The sequence below is a fragment of the Eptesicus fuscus genome, chromosome 1, assembly GCF_027574615.1.
Source record: "Eptesicus fuscus isolate TK198812 chromosome 1, DD_ASM_mEF_20220401, whole genome shotgun sequence".
Classification (NCBI taxonomy): domain Eukaryota; kingdom Metazoa; phylum Chordata; class Mammalia; order Chiroptera; family Vespertilionidae; genus Eptesicus; species Eptesicus fuscus.
In genome coordinates, this window is record NC_072473.1 from 109,732,020 (window position 1) to 109,753,351 (window position 21,332).

General features: G+C 38.3%; 1 protein-coding gene across 1 annotated transcript in view; it reads left to right on the forward strand.

Moving 5' to 3' along the window:
* GPC3 (glypican 3) overlaps positions 1-21,332 on the forward strand; it is a 518,803-nt gene that overhangs the window by 373,044 nt on the left and 124,427 nt on the right. The gene's annotated exons all lie outside the window — the stretch shown is intronic.

A 21,332-nucleotide genomic window follows, 5' to 3' on the forward strand; every position in this document is an offset into this window, starting at 1 on the left:
TCCTTTCTTTTACCTCCATCCATGAATAGTATGTGAATATTTTTATTCCCTTACAAAAGCTATTAAGCAACCAATTGTTTCACATCCAAGACTGGTTTTACCTGTTTAAGTTGAGCTGTTAAAAATGATTGGCTCCAAACACCTACATTGATTTTTTTTTTCTCATCTATGTTGCTTTCCATGGCTTTATTCAGGTCTTCAATAACATTTATATTTTTTATCATAAACAAGAATGTGATGATGATGGTGGTGATGATAATGATAATATGTTTATATTTGTGTAGCATTTGATCATATTTCAAAGGAATTTTATGTCCTAAAAGACTAACTACTTATGTTGGGGGAAATAGCCAACCTGGAATTGTATAACATACAGCACTTTTACAGAATCATTCTTTTCAATAACTCACGGTTACCATTGGGCATTAGGTCATCCTCACTGCCCCCTGGGAGATTAATAATAAGTAATGTTTGTTCCTTTTTATAACTAGGGAAACTGAGGCAGAAAGCCATTAAGGGCTATGTGGGCATACTGCCAAACCATCCAGTGAGTTCAGTTGAAAAATTGATCAATAATCCAGATGTTGTTTCCTATACACTGCCAAACATCTGGATTCACTGAATGCCTGACTAAATTGACCTAAAGTTTTAGTGATGGGAAGGTAGAATCAAGTTAACTTGTCCAAGTTCACATGTAAGTGAGTGGTGAATCCAGGAGTGTAATGTTATTTTTCTAAGCCCCTTGCTTGGTATTAAACTACAATAGAATAATCCAACACACATATCTATAAATACAGAGGCATTGTCATGTATGCTCATGTTTGTCCATCAAGATGGACTGTAGTTAGGCTATTTATGAGCACATCTCAAAATAACTCTTCACTTTCTTCCATGGAAATTCTCAGCTGCCTCCTTTCGGGTTATAATTGCTGTTGATAGTACTGGAAATATTATACTCACTAAGGGAATAAAGTAACATTATTTCCATATTGACAGTCCCATGGTGTAATCTTGAGGGGATAGGTTCAGGGTCAGGCCCAGAGCCCCTTTCCTGGGAAGGCCTGCAGGTGTGGAATGTCCTCCCCTCCTTCCAAGCCAGAGTTCATCTGTAGCATTCCCACGACTGGAAATGAGGATCTTTTTATTTCCTTTTCAGTTTCTAATTTGTGTGAGGATTTATTGTCTTGTTTTAGGAGAGGAATTGAAATCTTTAAAGTTCTCAATGTCAGTTCTGGAATTTGCAGGAACATATTGTGTGTTTTTTAATAAAAAAAGTTCGTTTTAGTTATGTTCTGCTCCAAGGCTACTGCATGGACACAATTACCAACAATGATCACAATACATTCTTACCCATATGATACTGTGGGCCATTTGTCCTCTAACCCTATTCTGTTGTTAACATTTTCTCTCTCTTGAAGTAAGCTATTTACTTAGTGCTAATTTAGCAGTCCCAAAACTGTTATAGACGTTATTGATCTCAAGGAAATCTAGCTGTTTATTGTTTTTCACAGTTTCATTTCAGGTTCAAATATAATTCCATAAATTGTTTTCCTGCCCATTGTAAACAGTTGAAGCCAGAGCAGTCAATACCTGCCCATTTAGTGTCAGAGTTTTTCATTCAAACTTGGATAATGGGATTCAGAAAATGGCGGCGGAATAGACAGACATTTTCCGAGCCTTGTCCCGGAGCAGAAAGAAAGAGCAGCTGAGGGTCGCGCGAGGAGTGTTTGTTGGCAAGTTAGGAGACAGCTAGACTCCAGGAGAAGGTGGGGGACTGCTGGACAGGGTTCCCCTGACTGGGCAGCCCCCACTGCTGCTGGGTCCCCTCCCAGAGCTACGGGCTCAGATGCGGAGACCGCGCCATCTTGAAGGAGAGAGTGGATCTTATTGGAAGCCTGGAAATCTACGCTGCGTCAGCCACCGAACAGCTACGAGCCCCAGAGCACCGGTCCCCAATTGGTGCAAACACGCGGATTCAAAGCAGCTCTTCACTCCACCACGGAAAGGTCATATTTCGCCTGGGATAAGGTGTGGTCTCTGGTCCCAGCGGGGAGAGAGAAACATGCGCTTTGTGGGAGCTGGAGGACCGTGGAAGTCAGTGCCTGGAAAAATCCGTGGCTGTTGGAGCTGGCGTGATCTGTGAATGTGTAAGGGGGTCCTCAGAGCTGCTAACAGAGGGTATCTATAAAGAGCAACCCATTTTGATCTGATGAAAAGGGACAGCCTAGGGGTATCAAAAGTGTGCCGGCTGCTTAGACCCAAAGGGGAAAAAGGGGACTGCGCAGATTGCACGCAGACCCATTGTTTGCACACTTGGGCTTTTTCCTCTTCAAATCCTTGCTTCGAATTACTAAGCCCAGTGTATAGGATCGCCCAGTTGGGGACACCCTGGGAGACTGCAGGGGGAAGTTGTTTATCTGGAACCTGGGGATCGGAGCGGGGAGTGACCGTCGGAGAGCCAGCTCTGAGGTAGCCCACTCCCAGAAACCAGTATTGAGTGCCACAGGGAAAGAAGGATCTAAACACAAGCTGGAGAGGCCAAATAGATCCAGAAGTCAAGAAACACTGCCACCCAGGGGCTGAATCACAAATTGACTCTAGTGTAATCAAAAATAAAGGAATACAAGAAATGAAGACACCGCCTGATTAAAAATCAGGACTGGCTTACAACACTGAGGAGCAGTGGAACGCAGGGAACTGCAGTACTGTCCGGACTGGGAAACAGGCATGCCAAACAGAACAAGAGAGGAAGTGAATGACCTTCACTACTGCACATTTTATTTTTTATTTTCATTTTTTCCATCTTTTACTTAAGAAACTAATTATTTTCTCTTTTTTCTCACTTGATTTTACCTTTTTAATTATTACATTTTTATTTTCAGTCAGTGTTATTACTACTACTATTTTACTTTTTTTTTAAAGTGTCATTTTATTTTCTCTTTATTTTACTTTGGGATTAGTGTTCTGCATTCTATTTTCATCTTTCCTTTAGCATCGTTTTACTCTATCTCAACTTTACTTTTATGCCATCACTCTCTTCCTAACCTTTCCTCTTTCAGTGTCCTGTTTCTCTTACCCCTTTCCTGCTTTAGATTTTTCCTGTTCTTTCTGTTTACCCTGTTAAAATTTCACCCTACTTATATATCCAATTTGCAATCCCCTGCTCCAAGTCCATACACACCTCTCTCTTCGCTGTATTACCTATCCAAAAAATTGTTTTTCTCTCTGTCCTTTTGTTGTTGTTTGCCTGAATGTTGATTATATCGAATTTTTATGCTTTTTTTGTGAGATTGTTTTGCTTATTCTTTTGTTTTGTTTTGTTTTTGTTTGCTTTGTTTTTGTTTGTTTTTTGCTTCTGTTTTCCCTTGCCTCGCTTGATATTAGTTGGTGTTGTAATTTGTATTAATATCCAGGTACTTGTTGCTGGCATTTGCTGGAATTAGTGGCTGTTCTATTGGAGTTTTCTACCCATATATATAGTTTGTTCCCCTCTTCTTTCTTAGTCTCTTTCTTGTCTCTCTTACTTTTTTTTACTTTAGCCAATTTCATTTAGACACTCCTCTTTTTTCTTTTTTCTTTCTTTTTCCTCTTCTTCTTTCTCTCCTATGCCCTAATTTGCCTTTCTCTGGTAGTCACCTTTATTGGAGGTTATTAATATCATGAATACATTTCTGTTCAGTGCCTTGTGTGTTGTACCTGGTTGTGTTGTATTTTGTGCCTTTAAATCAACGCAGGAGAGAGAGAACTACATAACCAGACATCCGGAGAAGAGAGACCATGAGGAGACAAAGAAACAGCCCACATATGAAAGAAAAGCAGGCATCACCAGAAAAGGAAGTAAACGAAATAGAGGCAAGCAACCTATCAGAGAAAGAATTCAGAGAAATGGTCATAAGGTGTCTGAAAAGAATGGAAGACAAATTTGACAATATGAGTAAGAACCAAGAGGAAATGAAGAAGAACCAGGAACAAATGAAAAATGACATCGCTGCTGTAAAGAACTCAATGGAAAGCATCAAGAGTAGACTAGAAGAAGCAGAGGACCCCATCATGGAGCTAGAAGATAAGATGGGAAAAAATACCCAAGTAGAGCAGCTTCTAGAAAAAATATTAAAAAGCAGGAGGAGAGCCTAAGGGAACTTTGAGACAACACGAAAAAAAAAAAACATCTGCATAATAGGGGTGCAAGAAGGAAAGGAAACTGAGCAAGGAATAGAAAACCTGTTTAAAGAAATAATGACAGAAAATTTCCCTGATATAGGGAAGAAAAACCCACACAAATCCAAGAAGCTCACAGAGTCCCAAGCAAAATGAACCCAAAAAGACCGACGCCAAGGCACATTATAATTAAATTGGCAAACACCAACGACAAAGAAAGAATCTTAAAAGTGGCCAGAGAGAGACAGAAAGTTACATACAAAGGAACTCCCATCAGACTAGCAACTGATTTCTCAACAGAAACTCATCAGGCCAGAAGGAAATGGAATAAAATACACAAAGTCATGAAAATGAAGAGTCTGAATCCAAGAATACTGTACCCAGCAATGCTATCAATCAAAATTGAAGGTGAAATCAGGAGCTTCACAGACAAAATAGGACTAAGGGAGTTTATTACCATCAAACCAGCAATGCAAGAAATGCTAAAGGGTCTGCTGTAAAAAACAGAAATAGGAAGTGAAGAAGGAACACAGGGGTAAAGAATAAAAATGGCGACAAATAAGTACCTATCAATAATAACTTTAAATGTAAATGGATTAAATGCCACAATCAAAAGACATAGGGTAACGGATTGGATAAGGAAACAAGACCCATATATTTGCTGTCTACAAGAAACCCACCTCAGAAAAAAAGATGCACACAGAATGAGGATGAAGGGATAGAAAAAGGTTTTCCAGGCAAATGGAAATGAAAAAAAAAAAAGCTGTGGTAGCAATACTTATATCTGACTAATTAGATATCAAACTGAAGGACATAATGAGAGATAAGGAAGGCCACTTCATAATACTAAAGGGAGCAATCCAACAAGAAGAAATAACTGCAAACATATACGCACCCAATACAGGAGCACACAAATACATAAAAAAACCTCCTGGAGGATATCAAGGGAGAGATTGACAGCAATACAATCAGAGTAGGAGACTTTAATACCCCACTATCACCATTGGACAAATCCTCTAATCAAAAAATCAGCAAAGAAACAGCATTCCTAAATGACTCACTAGACCAGATGGAATTAATTGACATCTTCAGAACATTTCACTGCAAAGCCACGGAATATACATTCTTCTCAAGTGCACATGGGTCATTTTCAAAGATGGACCATATGTTGGGAAATAGGCAAAGTCTCTTCAAATTCAAGAAGATAGAAATCATATCAAGCATCTTCTCAGATCACAGTGGCATAAAACAGGAAATTAACTACAATAAAAACAATCCAAAGAAATCAAGCACATGGAGCCTAAATAACATGCTATTAAACAACAACTGGGTTACCAGAGAGATCAAGGAAGAAATAAAAAACATCATGGCAACAAATGACAATGAAAACACAGCAATGCAAAATCTATGGGACACAGTGAAAGCAGTATTGAGAGGGAAGTTCATAGCTCTACAAGCCTACTGGAAAAAATAAGAAACAATGGTAATAAATTACCTAACCCTACAACTCAAAGAGTTAGAAAGAGAGCAACAAGAAAAGAGCCCAGTGGAAGCAGAAGGAAGGAAATAATAAAGATTAGAGTGGAGATAAACAACATAGAGACCAAAGAAACAATAAAAAAGATCAACAAAACCAAGAGCTGTTTCTTTGAAAGGATAAACAAGATTGATGAACCTCTAGCTAGGCTCACCAAGAAGCAATGAGAGAGGACCCAAATAAACAAAATCAGAAATGAAAGAGGAGAAATAACAACAGACCCTGCCGAAATACAAATGATTGTTAAAAAATACTACGAACAACTCTATTCCAGCAAACTGGACAACCTGGAGGAAATGGACATATTCCTAGAAAAATATAACCTTCCAAAACTCAATCAGGAAGAATCTAAACATCTCAATAGGCCAATAACTATGGAAGAAATTGAAGCAGTCATCAAAAAGCTTCCAGCAAACAAAAGCCTGGGGCCAGAGGGCTTCACAGGGGAGTTTTACCAAACATTCAAAGAAGAACTAAAACCTATCCTCCGACTATTCCAAAAAATTCAAGAGGAAGGAACACTTCCAGGCTCCTTCTATGAAGCCAGCATCACCATAATACCAAAACCAGATAAAGACAACCCAATGAAAGAGAATTACAGGCCAATATTCCTCATGAACATAGATGCCAAAATCCTCAACAAAATTCTAGCAAATCAGATCCAGCAGTACATCAAAAAGATCATACACCATGACCAAGTAGGATTTATCCCAGGAATGCAAGGATGGTACAATATCCGCAAATCAATAAATGTGATACATCACATAAACAAATTGAGAGATAAAAATCACATACTCATATCAATTGATGCAGAAAAAGCATTTGACAAAATCCAACACCCTTTCTTGATAAAAACTCTCAACCAGGTGGGAATAGAAGGACCATACCTCAACATAATAAAAGCTATATATGATAAACCCACAGGTAACATCATACTCAATGGGAAAAAACTAAAACCCTTTTCCCTAAGAACAGGAACAAGACAGGGATTCCCACTCTCATCATTCCTGTTTGACTTCGTATTGGAAGTATTGACCATTGCTATAAGACAAGAAGAAGAAGTAAAAGGCATCCACATTGGAAAAGAAGAAGTAAAGCTGTCCTTATTTTCAGATGACATGATATTGTACATAAAAAACCTCAAAGACTCCATCAAAAAACTAATAGACTTAATAAATGAATTCGGCAATGTAGCAGGATACAAAATTAATGCCAAGAAATCTATGGCATTTCTATACACCAAAAGTGAACTTACAGAAAGAGAGACTAAAAAAGCAATCCCATTTACTATCACACCAAAAAAATTAAGATACCTAGAAATAAATTTAACTAAGGAGGTAAAAGACCTATACGCAAAAACTACAGAACACTGAAAAAAGAGATAGAGGAAGACATAAACAGATGGAAGAACATACCATGTTCATGGATTGGTAGAATCAACATCATTAAAATGTCCATACTACCCAAAGCAATCTATAGATTCAATGCACTCCCCATTAAAATACCAATGGCATATTTCACAGACTTAGAAAGAACACTCCAAAAATTCATCTGGAATAAGAAAAGACCCCGAATAGCCACAGCAATCCTGAGAAAGAAGAATAAAGGAGGAGGGATCTCAATACCAAGCTGTATTACAAGTCCACTGTTCTCAAAACTTCCTGGTACTGGCACAAGAACAGACATATAGACCAATGGAATAGAATAGAAAATCCAGATATCAACCCAAACCACTATGCTCAATTAATATTTGACAAAGGAGGCATGAACATACAATGGAGCCAAGACAGTTTCTTCAATAAATGGTGTTGGGAAAATTGGACAGATACATGCAAAAAAATAAAACTAGATCACCAACTTACACCATACACAAAAATAAACTCAAAATGGATACAGGACTTAAACATAAGACGGGAAACCATAAAAATACTAGAGGAATCCACAGGCAGCAAAATCTCAGACTTATGCCGAAAGAACTTCTTCACTGATACCGCTCCTAGGGCAATGGAAGCTAAAGAGAAAATAAACAAATGGGACTACATCAAAATAAAAAGCTTTTTCACAGCAAAAGAAACCATCAACAAAACAAGAAAGCCCACTGTATGGGAGAACATATTTGCAAATGTTATCATTGATAATGCTTTAATCTCCAACATCTGCAGGCAGCTTATACAACTTAATAAGAGGAAGATAAATGGGCAACCGGACCTAAATAGAATCTTTTCGAAAGAAGACAGAAGGAAGGCCAAGAGACACATGAAAACATGCTCAAAGTCACTAATTTTCTGAGAGATGCAAATCAAAACGACAATGTAGTACCATCTCACACCTGTCAGAATGGCAATCATCAACAAATCAACAAACGACAAGTGTTGGCAAGGATGCAGAGAAAAAGGTACCCTCGTGCACTGCTGGTGGGAATGCAGACTGGTGCAGCCACTGTGGAGAACAGTATGGAGTTTCCTCAAAAAAACTGAAATTGGAACTCCCTTTTGACCAAGTAATCCCACTCCTAGGAATATATCCTAAGAAACTAGAAACACCAATCAGAAAGGATATATGCACCCCTATGTTCATAGCAGCATAATTTACAGTAGCTAAGATTTGGAAACAGCCTAAATGCCCATCAGCAGATGAGTGGATTAGAAAACTGTGGTACATCTACACAATGGAATACTATGCTGGCATAAAAAAGAAGGAATTATTACCATTTGTAGCAACCTGGATGGAATTGGAGAACATTATGCTAAGTGAATTAAGCCAGTCAATGAAAGAAAAATACCACATGATCTCACTCATTTGTAGATAATATAGAACATCATAATCTGATGAACAAAAAGACACAGAGGCAGTAAAGCATCAAAAAGACTGTCAAATTACAGCGGGAAGGTTAGGGAGAGGTGGGGGAGATAAGAGATCAACGGAAAGCCTTGAATGCATGCATATAAGAATAACCAACAGATGCAAAACTTTGGGGGGTGAGGGCATGTATCGGAGTGGTGTGGGGGGGGAGGGCAATGGTAAGATATATACACATATAATACCTTAATAAAAGAAAAAAAAAAGAAAAGTTGGATAATGTCTTATCTGTTTGGAATGGTTGACATGTCCTGCTGAATGGTGGAGGAGTAGACTAGGTGGCATCTTAAGATCCCTTCCAGTTGTGTGATTTTGTGATTTGTGGCTCAAGGTCTGGCTTTAACCCAGCATCATCTTGTGAACAAGTCTTGTGACTCTATTCTCTGCTCTGCCACTCTTTTGAAAACACTGTATTCCCAGATCACTCTTTTCTACTTTGTAACTTCTCACCTTTTCATATATTGTTCCCTTCCCACCAGTCTTCCAGCCTGGGAATATGGAACTTACATTTGCCCTTCCCCTCACCCAATTCTTCTGTTTTTCCGCCTTGTTCTCATTAGGCTATGAAAATATTAAACTATAAAAACACTTTTGCATTTATCACCCCTAAATTTCCCTACACCAGAGTTAGATCTAGTTAGTCATGTGACTCCATATGAATGATAATAATTCTGCCATACATTTGCAGAGCACACTTCAGTTTATAAAGCTCTTTCATGTATCTTAGAAAAACTTACCTTCTCAATGGCTCAGAGAAACAGGTACTATTACCTATATTTGCCCAGTGAAAAACTGTGGGCACTAGAAGGCTAAGTGACCTACATGTAGTAAGTGGTAGAACTAGACCTACAATCGAGGGCTACTGATTTCAGTGTGTTGTCCTCTTTCCTTCTACTTCTAAAAAGACATGGCACACCTTGTTATGGTAAACAAGATCCATATATAAAAGATATGCAGAAACGCACATTACAGAAACTCATTAATTTGTCTAAAGATTTCCAAGTCCCTAATATGGCAATTTCTGTGGTCTAAAGTTCTAAAATCAGAAGCAAAGAAAGAACAAGCATGTTGTTTATCAAATCTCAATTGAAGGTCCTTAGAATACTACCACACTGTATAGTATGGAAACTGAGGTATTTTGTAACATAAGTTTGAGTTATAGATAGCATACAATCTTTCTATTAGCTATCTCTAATTCATAGAATGATGTTAAATGGTGAAAGAAAATTTTAAAATGTAGAAGTGAAATGTCTTCACTCCATTCCCCTTCGTGAACACCTGAAAAGTATTTTTAAGATTCTTGACAGGCTACTTTAGTATCATGAAATAGAAAGCTAAATTTTTAATAACTAGTAAGGTTGTTAAATGCTAGAGAAGTACCTAAGACATTCCTTAGCATGTGATTAAAAAGAAAAACTTTAAACAAACCTCAGGCATGATAGAATATAAGTCTGAATAACTTATTTCATAGTCTTCTTACAATAAAACCAGTGAGATTCATAAAACACTTCTCTAGTCCAATGGTTGTTAGGAAAGCCAACACTGATGTAAAATTTCTAAATGAAAGAAGAAATCATTTGAGAGTCAAATTTAAATAAAAGGACTTTCCAAATGGAATTATATCTCACTGTCTTGTCACACTTCTTCATATATGAATAGCATGGCAGAACTCAAATTATTTCCATTTCCATATGGAGCCAGAATGTGTGTGTGTGTGTGTGTGTGTGTGTGTGTGTGAGAGAGAGAGAGAGAGAGAGAGAGAGAGAGAGAGAGAGAGAGAGAGAGAGAGAGAGAGAGAGAGAGAGAGAGAGAGAGAGAGAGAATCTACAATGACATGTTAACAAGAGCCAATGAATGACGTTTGAGTTTCAAAAGGACAATGTGTGTTGGTCTTTAAATACCAGACTTAGATTCTGTGGAGCTAAACATTATTTCATGAAGTAAAAGGGAATTAGCTGATGCATTACAAAACACATTTATCATAAAAAAATCTTCTGTCATTTTGCTTAATAGCCTGAAAAATAATTACAATGTCTGGTGGTTTGGGGGAGCATATGTTTTTAATATCTTAATTACTATGTACAGTTTAACAACACTACATCAAGAAGTATTCCCAAGTATTTCATATTAAATTTTTTTGAAATGAACTCTTTTCTATATTTGGAATATACAAGATTAAAGATATTTAAATTGGGTCATGTATCTTACTGCTTGCATATTTATGATTTTTAAAAAATAATAGATGAGTCAGGAGTGCTGAGCCAAAATGTAGTTGATAACAGTGTTGTGGTAATATTGATTTAACAATGAAAATAAATACATTGTCTTTTTTTATTGCAGTATTGTACTTTCATGAATTTTTGTTGTTTTTTTAGTTAGAAGTATGGGAAGTGTTAGCTATGGAAATACAAATTCTACATGTGAAAAGGCAATTCTATTAAACTGTAAAGGCTACCAGATTTACAGTTAGAAATATATTTCCAAAATATCTCTGAAATCCACAGGGTCTCATATTTTATTTACATTTAGTTACTGGTAAAATGTAACACTACATTTTGAAATAAATGGTTATAAATGGTTGCTCTTTACCTCCATAAACCTTTACTATAAACACTATATTGTTATAACTATTTTAAAATACTATTTGAGGAATTCAGAAATAACTTTTCATCTATATATATTTATGAATATGTATCTTGCCTCTGGACTGTCAGCTCCTTAAGTCTAGGATCATGCATATAATTTTCTCTTTCTTATAGTACCTAAGATATATAGAGTAGGTGCTCAATATATACAACATTTTATTGATCAATTCATTTGAAGAACTCAACCTTGTTCACTCAATTTATTTCTGAATTTAGATTCAATTTAAGGCATGTTTCACATTCAATATTAACCCATTTCTGTACTAATGAGCAGGGTTACATAAGTACAGAATTATAGTTAGAAGGATCCTTTAGGTGGTAGAAGGTCCAACCCTCTAATTTTACAGATGAGGAGATTATAGCCAAGAGAGTGAAATGACTTGCCCAAAGTCAAATTGCCAGTGTATAACAAAGCTGGGACTGGGAAATGAACATATCAATATTCTTTAGTGCCATTATTGTGCTTCCACATTTTCTTATACAGTACTCCCAACCATAGCAGAAACCCATCCTTAAGCAGTTCATATTAGGAACAAAAAACAATACAGCATGAGCCAAGATCTTGTTAATTATTTATCTCTTGTTATGGACATTAACTAGTGTTTGGTTATAACAAGTACACCTCAGTGCCTGTAGCCTCATTAAACCCATTGAACAGTTGTTGCACACGGGTCAGGGGGTGGTGGGGGGTGGGCTGTCTCTGCTGGGATCACTGAACCAAAAGCAGGCAGTGTCAGCAGGACCTGTTGCTCATGGACTTATATTCACTCATATTCGGACTTAGGCTCCTATCCACACTTAGGAACAGTCATCCTTTCATTCTCATGTTCCGGATTTCAACTCCTCCACCTTCCTGGGAAACCTGTAATAATTTATCTAGTGCCTTCTCTCTCCTTCCAGTATGGCAAAATTAGCATAATATTAGTCAGTGGGCTTATGTACCCATTAGCTCAGTTGTTTAGGCAGCATATTCAGAATATGTTCCATAGGGAGTAGTGATGTGGGAGAGGTGCTATGGGGTTGTTCTGAGTCCCCCATTCCTATTTTATCCAAAGCAGCTATATTTTAAAAATCTGCTTTACATATCAGTCTTCTGAGTAAGATTACACTTAAACAAAGGGTTCCAACTGCTAAAAGAATAAAAATCTCAGGGTGCCCTTAAGGCTAACATTTAAGATTTAATCTCATATGAGTCATTTTTTCATTTGAGCATTCATTCAATGAGTATACTAAATATCTACAAAAACAAGGCAATCACAGGATGCCTTCCAATTCCCATCAGCCACCTCCTAAAATGAACTATTGCTTAAAATAGTGACCAAATGGAAGAGTGTGAATGGCTTGGTCGAGTCCCATTGAATGTGATGTTCCAACGTGATTTTTTAGGGCCTATGTTCCTGTACTAATGAGCCCAAAGTGTCTTATTTGACATTGCAGACCAACACCTAAATTTTCCTTGCCAAAGTCATTAGGATTCTGACAAAGTCCAATGGAAATAAGTACTGAGCAATTTGTTTTAAATTAGCTTGTCTCTACAGAACAAATAATTTTGTCCCTGGATGGCAGTCCTGTGTAAATAAGCTCAATTAAATGTTTGGCCTCTGTCTTGTATGCCCATGGTTATTTGAGACTTAACCTTCAACTGCAAACTTATTTGACACATGATCAGGGATGTTTCCATATTCTGTATAGGTTCAATATTAGTACTTAGTAAAGGTAAAATATTAACAATGGGATCAATTCTGTATCCTTAACTATATGGCTGCCTTAGCAACCACAGTGATTTTGTATAGCAACAGTTAAGTAGAATATTTCCTGCAGAGTTCTAATTAATGTTCAAAGTGGAAATTACATTATTATTGGATTTTATTGGATAATTTTTTAGTAGGGTTAAAGTATGATCTTATTTGTTTAATTATGTTGATTTAGATATTTTCTTCATAGTCCATATTTTGCTAAGTCATCACTTTTCATAGTAATATCTATTCTATATTATGGGCATGCAATTAATAAGAGCAAAGAAGCCCTAACTGGTTTGGCTTAGTGGATGGAGCATCGGCCTGGGGAGTGAGGGGTCCCAGGTTCGATTCCGGTCGGGGGCATGTACCTTGGTTCCAGGCACATCCCCTGTGGTGGGGAGGGGGGGTGTAGGAGGCAGCTGGTCGATGTTTCTCTCTCATTGATGTTTCTAACTCTCTATCCCTTTTCCCTTCCTCACTGTAAAAAAAAAAAAAGAGCAAAGAACCTAAGAAAATTACTATTACAGTATATCATAAATAATGAGGCCCAAGTTCGGATCAGTTACTTCCCAGTTCACTGAAGAATCTTCTTATTATCATGATATCACTGTTAGAAAATTTTGAGTCATCACAACAAATGAAAGAACCAAAGACTATAGACAGGCACCTTCTACCTTCACCTTTAATAAGGGGAGAAACTAGATTGTGGAAACTACAAGTCAGGGATCATGCTGCACATCTTAGCAAAATTCTGGACTAGATTCTTGGAGAGCACGAGCTTTCAGAAGTCACCACGATAATTACTAGAAGTCACTATGGGCTCACTCAGAACAAATCAGGAACCAGGTCTCACTTCCATGCACACCTGATCTTACTAAATCAGAAGAATGGCACAGACATGGTATGTCTAGGTTGCAACAAGGCATTTAACAAATGTTCCTAAGATCGTTTTTCAACAAGTGGCAAGAAATGTTGACTAAATAATCATACGGTTTGATAAAGTGTAGCTAATTAGACATCATACCTGAAGAGTGTTTTCTTAACATATCAATGTCAGTCTGGAAAGAGGCTTTTGGTTGTTTGCTTTGTACTTGACCCTTACTACCTGAAGTTTTTACCAGTGACCTAACTGAGGACAGAGAAAACATGCATCTAATATTTAGAGATGGCACGAAGCTAGGTGGGATTAAGCTAATCTATAATAATAAAAGTGTAATATGCTAATTAGACCAGATGTCCTTCCAGACGAATCCGGGGCTGCGAGGGAAGCCAGGGTCCTTGGTGCCTGCCGCAGCCAGGGGAAGGAAGGCCTACTATTTTTTTTTTTAAGTTTGTGAGTTTCTACATTAATGAAATTAAGAATCCTGGAAATCTTGGTAAAACATTCAAGGAAGGCCTACTCTTGTCGAATTTTGTGCATTGGGCCTCTAGTATATAGATAACAAAATCAGTAGCTAAAAATATCTAAGTAGACTGAAATAGCAGAGAAAGCTAACAAAGTGAAATGGTATAGGGATAGCCCTGGTCGGTGTGGCCCAGTTGGTTGAGTGTTGTCCCATGCACCAAAAGGTCACTGGTTCAATTCCTGGTCAGGGTACATACCTGGGTTTTGGGCTCAATCCCCAGTTGGGGACATGCAGGAGGCAGCCAATCGATGTTTCACATTTATGTTTCTCTCTCTCTCTCTCTCCCTACCCCTCCCTCTCTCTCTCAAATCAATAAAAACATATTTTTAAAAAATGTTACAGGGATAAATGTAAAGTATTACATGTAGATTCACAAACACTGTTTTATAAATACAGTGAAGGAACCCAACTTAGCAGGCACATTTGTTTTAGTTATGATGGAAACGGCAATGAGAAGCAATAAAACCTTCACTGACCCACCAGACTCTATCTCTCAAATGTAGATATAACTTAGCAGCTCTTTTGATGTTGTGGCCATTATTGTGGTGTAGGGGGAAGAGGTAGGTAAATATGTACATGTGTGTTGGGGTGGGCCAGGCATGGGAGTGAGTGGCTAGAGAAATATTATGTATCCTGTTTAAATGTTCAAAAATCTATTTGGGATTGTAATGTTCACTGTTCCACAGCAGTCTTTCTTAAACCAATATTACCTGATTTTGTTGTGAAGTCTTTTTGGTGTGTGATTTACTAGTTAGAGCCATACTGAGAAATCTGAGTGCCACAGCACTATAAAATCTAGTTTGGGGGAAAGTACAAAGACTCTAGAATCAAATGTAGATCTGGGTTTAAGTCCAAAATATGTCACTTTGTAGTGCCTGGCTTCAGAACAGATTATTTAACCTCCCTGTACTCAAGTTTCATAATCTTTGAAATGGGTATAGTATAATCTATCTTGAAGGATTAGTACAAGTGTTAGAGATAATGCATGTAGAAGACACTCAACTTTTAAGGGTATATTAAAATCTTATTTGTATTTTTCTTTTTATTAAATTTACTAGAGGCCCAATGCATGAAATTCATGCAAGGGGCTCGCCCCTTGTAGCCTCGGCTTCATTAGGAAGGTTGTCCAGATGGTCGTTCTGCTGTTTGGTCTAATTAGCATATTAGCACTTTATTATATAGGATTGGGGTGACAGTGGTTAACAAAATTATACAGGTTTCAGGTGCACAATTCCACAACATATCATCTTTATACTGTATAGTGTGTTCACCACCCCAAATCAATTCTCTGTCTATCACCATTTATCCCCCCTATCTCCTCCTCCACTTCCCCCTGACCCCTCTCCCCTTGGCAATCACCACACTGTTGTCCTTGTCCATGAGTTTTTTCCTTTTTTTGCTAAATTCCTCCATTTATACCTACTCTTTTGCTTCATGTTATGATAGTAGGAAGAGTTAACATAAGGGAAGTTGGGAGTGACCTTTTAAGTGACTTGATTCTCCATCCCTCAGTTTACCAATTTCTGGAATGGAGAAATTATAACTTTTCTAGTTTTGGTTGTTGTTTAAATGATTTAAAAATTCTAAATATAATAATCTAAATGCTAAAGATTCTTGGAAAAATATATTTAGCCAAGCTTCAACAGATTTTTGAACTATTTAAAGTTTAGTTTGGCTCAAAGTAACTGAATGGAAAATGAAGATGATAAATTATCTTACCTAATAAAAGAGAAACATGCAAATTAACCATCACTCCGCTACGCCCACAGCCAATCAGAGTGAGTATGCAAATTAACCAAACAAAGATGGAGGTTAATTTGCATATGTAGGCACAGAGTGGAGTGAAGCCTGCTATGAGGGGAAAGGGGGTGGCAGAGGGAGCTACTGGAGTGGTGCTCCAGACAGAAGCGAGGACTTGCCAGCTCCCAGGTGGCTGGGGAGCGGGGATTTGTTGGCTCCCAAGCAGGCTGGGAGCAGGGACTTGCCGGCTCCCGGGCGGCTGGGAGTGAGGCCAGGGGAAGGAAGGCCTATTCTTGCACAAATATCGTGCAACCGAAAATTCATGCACTGGAGGGGGGCATTCCCTCAGCCTGGCCAGCCCCCTCTCACAGTCCGGGAGCCCTCAGTGGTGGGAGGGGACCTGGCGATCAGGAAAAGGAGATGCCCCATCACACCTCTGCTGCTGCCACTGCCGGCAGCGCAAGCCTTGGCCGGCCCTGGTTACCGGAGCCTCAGGTGGCTCTAAGAAGCTGGGCAGCCGCCATCCAAGGCTTGCCTGCGCCTCAGGCCAGCCCTGGGCGGCTGGGGAGCTGAGGGGACTGGGGGACTCCGAAGGAAGGCGCATGGAGTGGCCTGAGGGGACTGGGCACCACCATCTTGTGGCTGTGGGCACCACCATCTTTGAGGGTGGGGCAATCAATTAGCATATTCCCTCCTTATTGGCTGTGGGCACCGTCATTTTTGCAATGGAGTGAGGGCCAATTAGCATATTCCCTCTTTATTAGATAGGATGATTGTATATGATTGTGGGTTTAAATGAAGTTCTTCAGATTTTCCCAAGTTTGAACTCTGCCCTAAAGTGGAGGATCTATAAATAAGCAGGCTGCCCTTAGAGTACAGCTTATAGATCTTACCACATGATTCAGAGCCCCATTTTAATCTTCAACCCCACCAGGACCTTTCATGGAAGGATAGTATCAAGTGAAGAGACTTCAGAGCTATAAAGTTCAGGACAAGTTAATCTGCATTCCGTTTGCATTTTGCTCTCTGGTTGAAGATGGTGAGAGGTTCCTAAATTTAAAACCCGGCTGACATGATATCCTTATTGGCAGATGTCTCAAAGGAGGTATTTAGAATGATTTTGTGTGGTGTATAATATGTTCATGAATGTGTATGTGTGTGTTGCACATGCTGGCAGAGCAGAAAGAATTCATAGGGCTTGGGACTACGAGCTTTCCTGAGACATCATCACTCTCAGCTGTTAGGGGTGATGTCACAGATGCCAGGAACACTGCCTAGGCCCAAATTCCCAAAGCTCTATTTTGCATTGCAGAGCCTAAGGCACAGAAGACCCATTCCGTTGGCTCTACTATCAAAGAACTATGGAATTTGTTATCCAAAGTCTGGGATCAGAGACTACTGGTCCAGAAAAAAAGAAAAAGAAAAGCTAAAGTTGACCCCTGCTGCCTGAGCCTTTGTTCCTTCCTGATAATATACCATGGAAAATGGGGAAGGAATCCAGACTCATTAATGAGCTAATACAAAAGATTAAGCCAAGCTAGGGGCAGTTTGCTATAGCTGCATATGGATTTTTGAAGGCATTTGAGAGCTGGAAATATCTCTAGATCAGAACCTAGTGGCACTGTTACCTTTGTTCACCAGGCCCAAGTATATGATAAGGGTACCCCTGTGGGGAACAGTTTTCTTATTGCTGATTTCTTTTTTAGTAAATGCTATTCCCTGAGCTATTGTATGTCAAATTGATTGATCAGTAATTGCAATCTGTACAAATTATCATAAGATGCTGAAATGGAGCTCAACTCTGAGCTTCTATGTGTTGAATTGCTTTTGTTCTTGTCTGTTGTTCTTGGAAGTCACTTAAACTATGACTACTTGCATGAATCTCAAAATGAAACTCAGTAGGCAAAAAAATAAATTAAAATTTAAAATATATGTATATATCCTCACCATTTATTTTGAAGTCATTTATTAAATGCCCATGGGATGTGTAGTGCCAAGTATAGTGGACTATGTTGATAAATACATGGAAAAACCCCTTATGCATAATTATAATCACATAACATATATTATTACCATTTGAATTCATTTGTTCAATATTTAGCAGCTCTGTGTGACAAGCACTGGGAGTAGGGGCTTTGGACAAGGATACAGAGATAACTTAAACACAATTTTTGCTTTTAAGGAGGGTGATGAAAACATACCTACATAACTGTAACCCAAGGCATAGTTTCAGTACCTTAAGAGAAATATAAACCAAGTACTATGCTAGCCCAGAGAAGGGAGGGATTAATTCCGTCCAAGGGAATTAAGCAAGACTTCAAAAATAGGTAGCCTTTAAGCCAGGCTTTGAAAGATGAGGAGAATTTTGACAGATAGAGATTGGAAGGAAGGATCTTCCTGGCAGAGGAATTTGGAATGAACAGTGGCACAAATACATGAAAGTACATCAATAGCCTTATGTGGCTGGAGAGCTCACAGCCCAGGGCAGAGTGGAACAGGACATGGGCAGTGAAGGATGAGACTGAAAAGGTGGTATAAAATATGGGAGGGCAACGAATAATAAAATAAAGAACTTGAACTTGACTCTGTTAGTAGTGGAGAGCTACTGAAGGAACTGGAGAAAAAGCATGGCATAGTCAGATAAATGTTTTATGATGGTAACTCTGCCAGGAGCATGAAAGGTGGTTTGGAGGTCAGAAATTGGAGGCAAGGAGTCCAGTTAAACTTGACAGGGTTTATGAAACAAAGAAGTAAAGCTTACTATTAACATTCATTAACCTTCTTTTCCATAAAAGGTTATGGACCTGTTGAGAGGAAGAGGACTTTTGTGTCCTAAAGTCAGGCTAATTATCTTTGGCTGTTATCCAGGACATGGGAGGGGGTGTAGCATGCAGTGGTTTGGGTCTCAGGAGAGGAGGCATGGAGTGACCTTCTCACAGCAAACTAGTACCTTATCCAGGTCCCACAGTAGAAAATTAAAAGAAAATTCTAGTACCTCTAGAGATTGTCCCTCATTGAACCTGAAGTAGAAGTCCTCAAAATGAAGTATTTAGATTCCCTGATGAATGTACTATTACTTTTTAATCAATTTGTTACACACTTTTATGAGTCAGGATTCCAATTAAAAGTGGCTCTTTGGTTGTTGAATGTTAAGTGCCATCTGTTCACTGAAGTCTCAAAAACTACCAAAACTGTGAGAAAGATTAAGAGAGATTATAGTGTTTTTCTTCTGCTGCCACTGTGGGTTCTTAGATGTGCTGGAAAGACTACTGTGTTTCATGACAGTCTCACAAAGAGGAGTGTGGGAAGCAGTGACTGTTCGCCTTCTTCAACCTTCTTAAAACACATTTTCCCATTTGTTATCAACTCCTGTGTTTTTCTAATTATAGCAGGTACTTATAGTTTGTGCTGTTTCCCTAGAATGGTCTCCAAGAATTTTATATATAGGAGCCTGCTTGTTAATTTTACTCAAGCATGTGCTGACATGAGCTGACCTGGCCTTTCACCAAGACTGGCTAGCTGGCACTCAACAACGTGTTTTCTCTCCATCTTAGCACTCCTGTACTCTTGCTGGTCAGTGCAGATTCTAAGAAGGCAGATAAAGTGCATTGTTTAGACAGCATTGAATCTTGTTTACAGCATTTCCACAAGAATAGGGTCTTGTCCACCCCAGTTACCGCTGTATCTTCTGCTTTAAGTACAGTGCCTGGCACATAGTAGATGACCAATAACTACTTATTGCATGAATAAGTGAAGGATTCTGTTCCATATATGACTTAGCTATTTTCCTCCAATTTAGAGAGAATATCTATAATGTCATCCTATGCCTGTCCCACCATTGTATTTTGGAAGCAGATAACTTGTTTTCTAGTTTCACGGGTACAGAGATGGAGGAAAATTTTGACCAGAATGGACCATAGCCAGCATCTCACCAGTAACTGACTTATATTATGATTTTTGGAACTTTTGAACTAATGATATTTAGTTGAGATTTTAGACTTAAGAGTTGATGCTGTAATTGGTTGAGACTTCTTAAGGATGTTGGGATAAGATGAATGTATTTTGCACATGGGGCAGACGTGAATTTATGGAGAAAATGTATATGCAAATACAGAGGGAAAGCAAGAAGTAGAAGGATTCTTTTCACCATTAAAAAATTATAGAAAAAAAATTACAAAATGTTACACTGGGGTTTTGCCTTTAAAGTATGTATAAAATATTCTGTCTGCCAAAAGTCATCAAGAATAGTCCTTCCTTTACTTTTTAAATTTTATTTTATTTGTTATTTTTCCAACTTAATTGCAATGTAATTATATATAAGATTGTGGAAGTTTAAGGTGTACAACATATTAATTTGACATACTTGTGTATTATGAAATGAATCCCACCCTAGCATTAGCTGATACTCCATCATGTCATATAATTACCATTTCTTTCTTGTGATGAGAACATTTAAGATTTACTCTCTTCCTCCACTGTCTTGAGAAACATGGTGGGATTGTACCATACTTCCCTGTGAGTCCTCATTCCATTCATTCAAAAGATCTTCAACTTGATAAGATCTGGTAAATCCATGAACTCTCTTCTTGTTCTGCCTCTCTTTTCTGACCTTCACTTGGTAGCTATGCCATGGCTCTCATCCAGTGGAATTACTTTTGACATAGACCCCAATTAATGGCCTACTCCTTCCTATTATGCCTATTCTGTCACTGTAAGATACAGTATTGGGTGACATTGCAAAACCTACTTTATCTGTCAAAGTAAATAGGAACTTTCATTTTCTTGGCAGTTTCCTTTCAATTCAAAGATCAGCTTGTTGAGGCTTGAAGAGTTGAGATGAAATAGTAATTCCTGGACCACTTTATTTCTAGACTCCAGTTTCGCTGGGTCCTAAAGCCCTATACAACTAATGCCTCAGGTATAGGTAGCTAGGCATTGAGAAACGTTCTTATTTAAGAGTTATAAGTGTGAATGAAGTAAACAAAATTATTAGCACACCTACCCTATTTACACAAATTTCTCATGCTTTCCCCCAGGAAATTGTTTCTATGACTAAGGACAGATGGTTCTGTGATCTTATCTACTTTCAGCATATTTCTTGAACCTACTGTGTGCTACTCCGTTTTGTTATTACTGTTCCTCTGGCATTGCTAGTCTGGGACTCTCATCCTGTAGCCAGTCAATCATCAAGTGCCTTCAGGTCATTATTTGTAGCATTCTTTGAAATATTTTCTATCCCTATGCCATC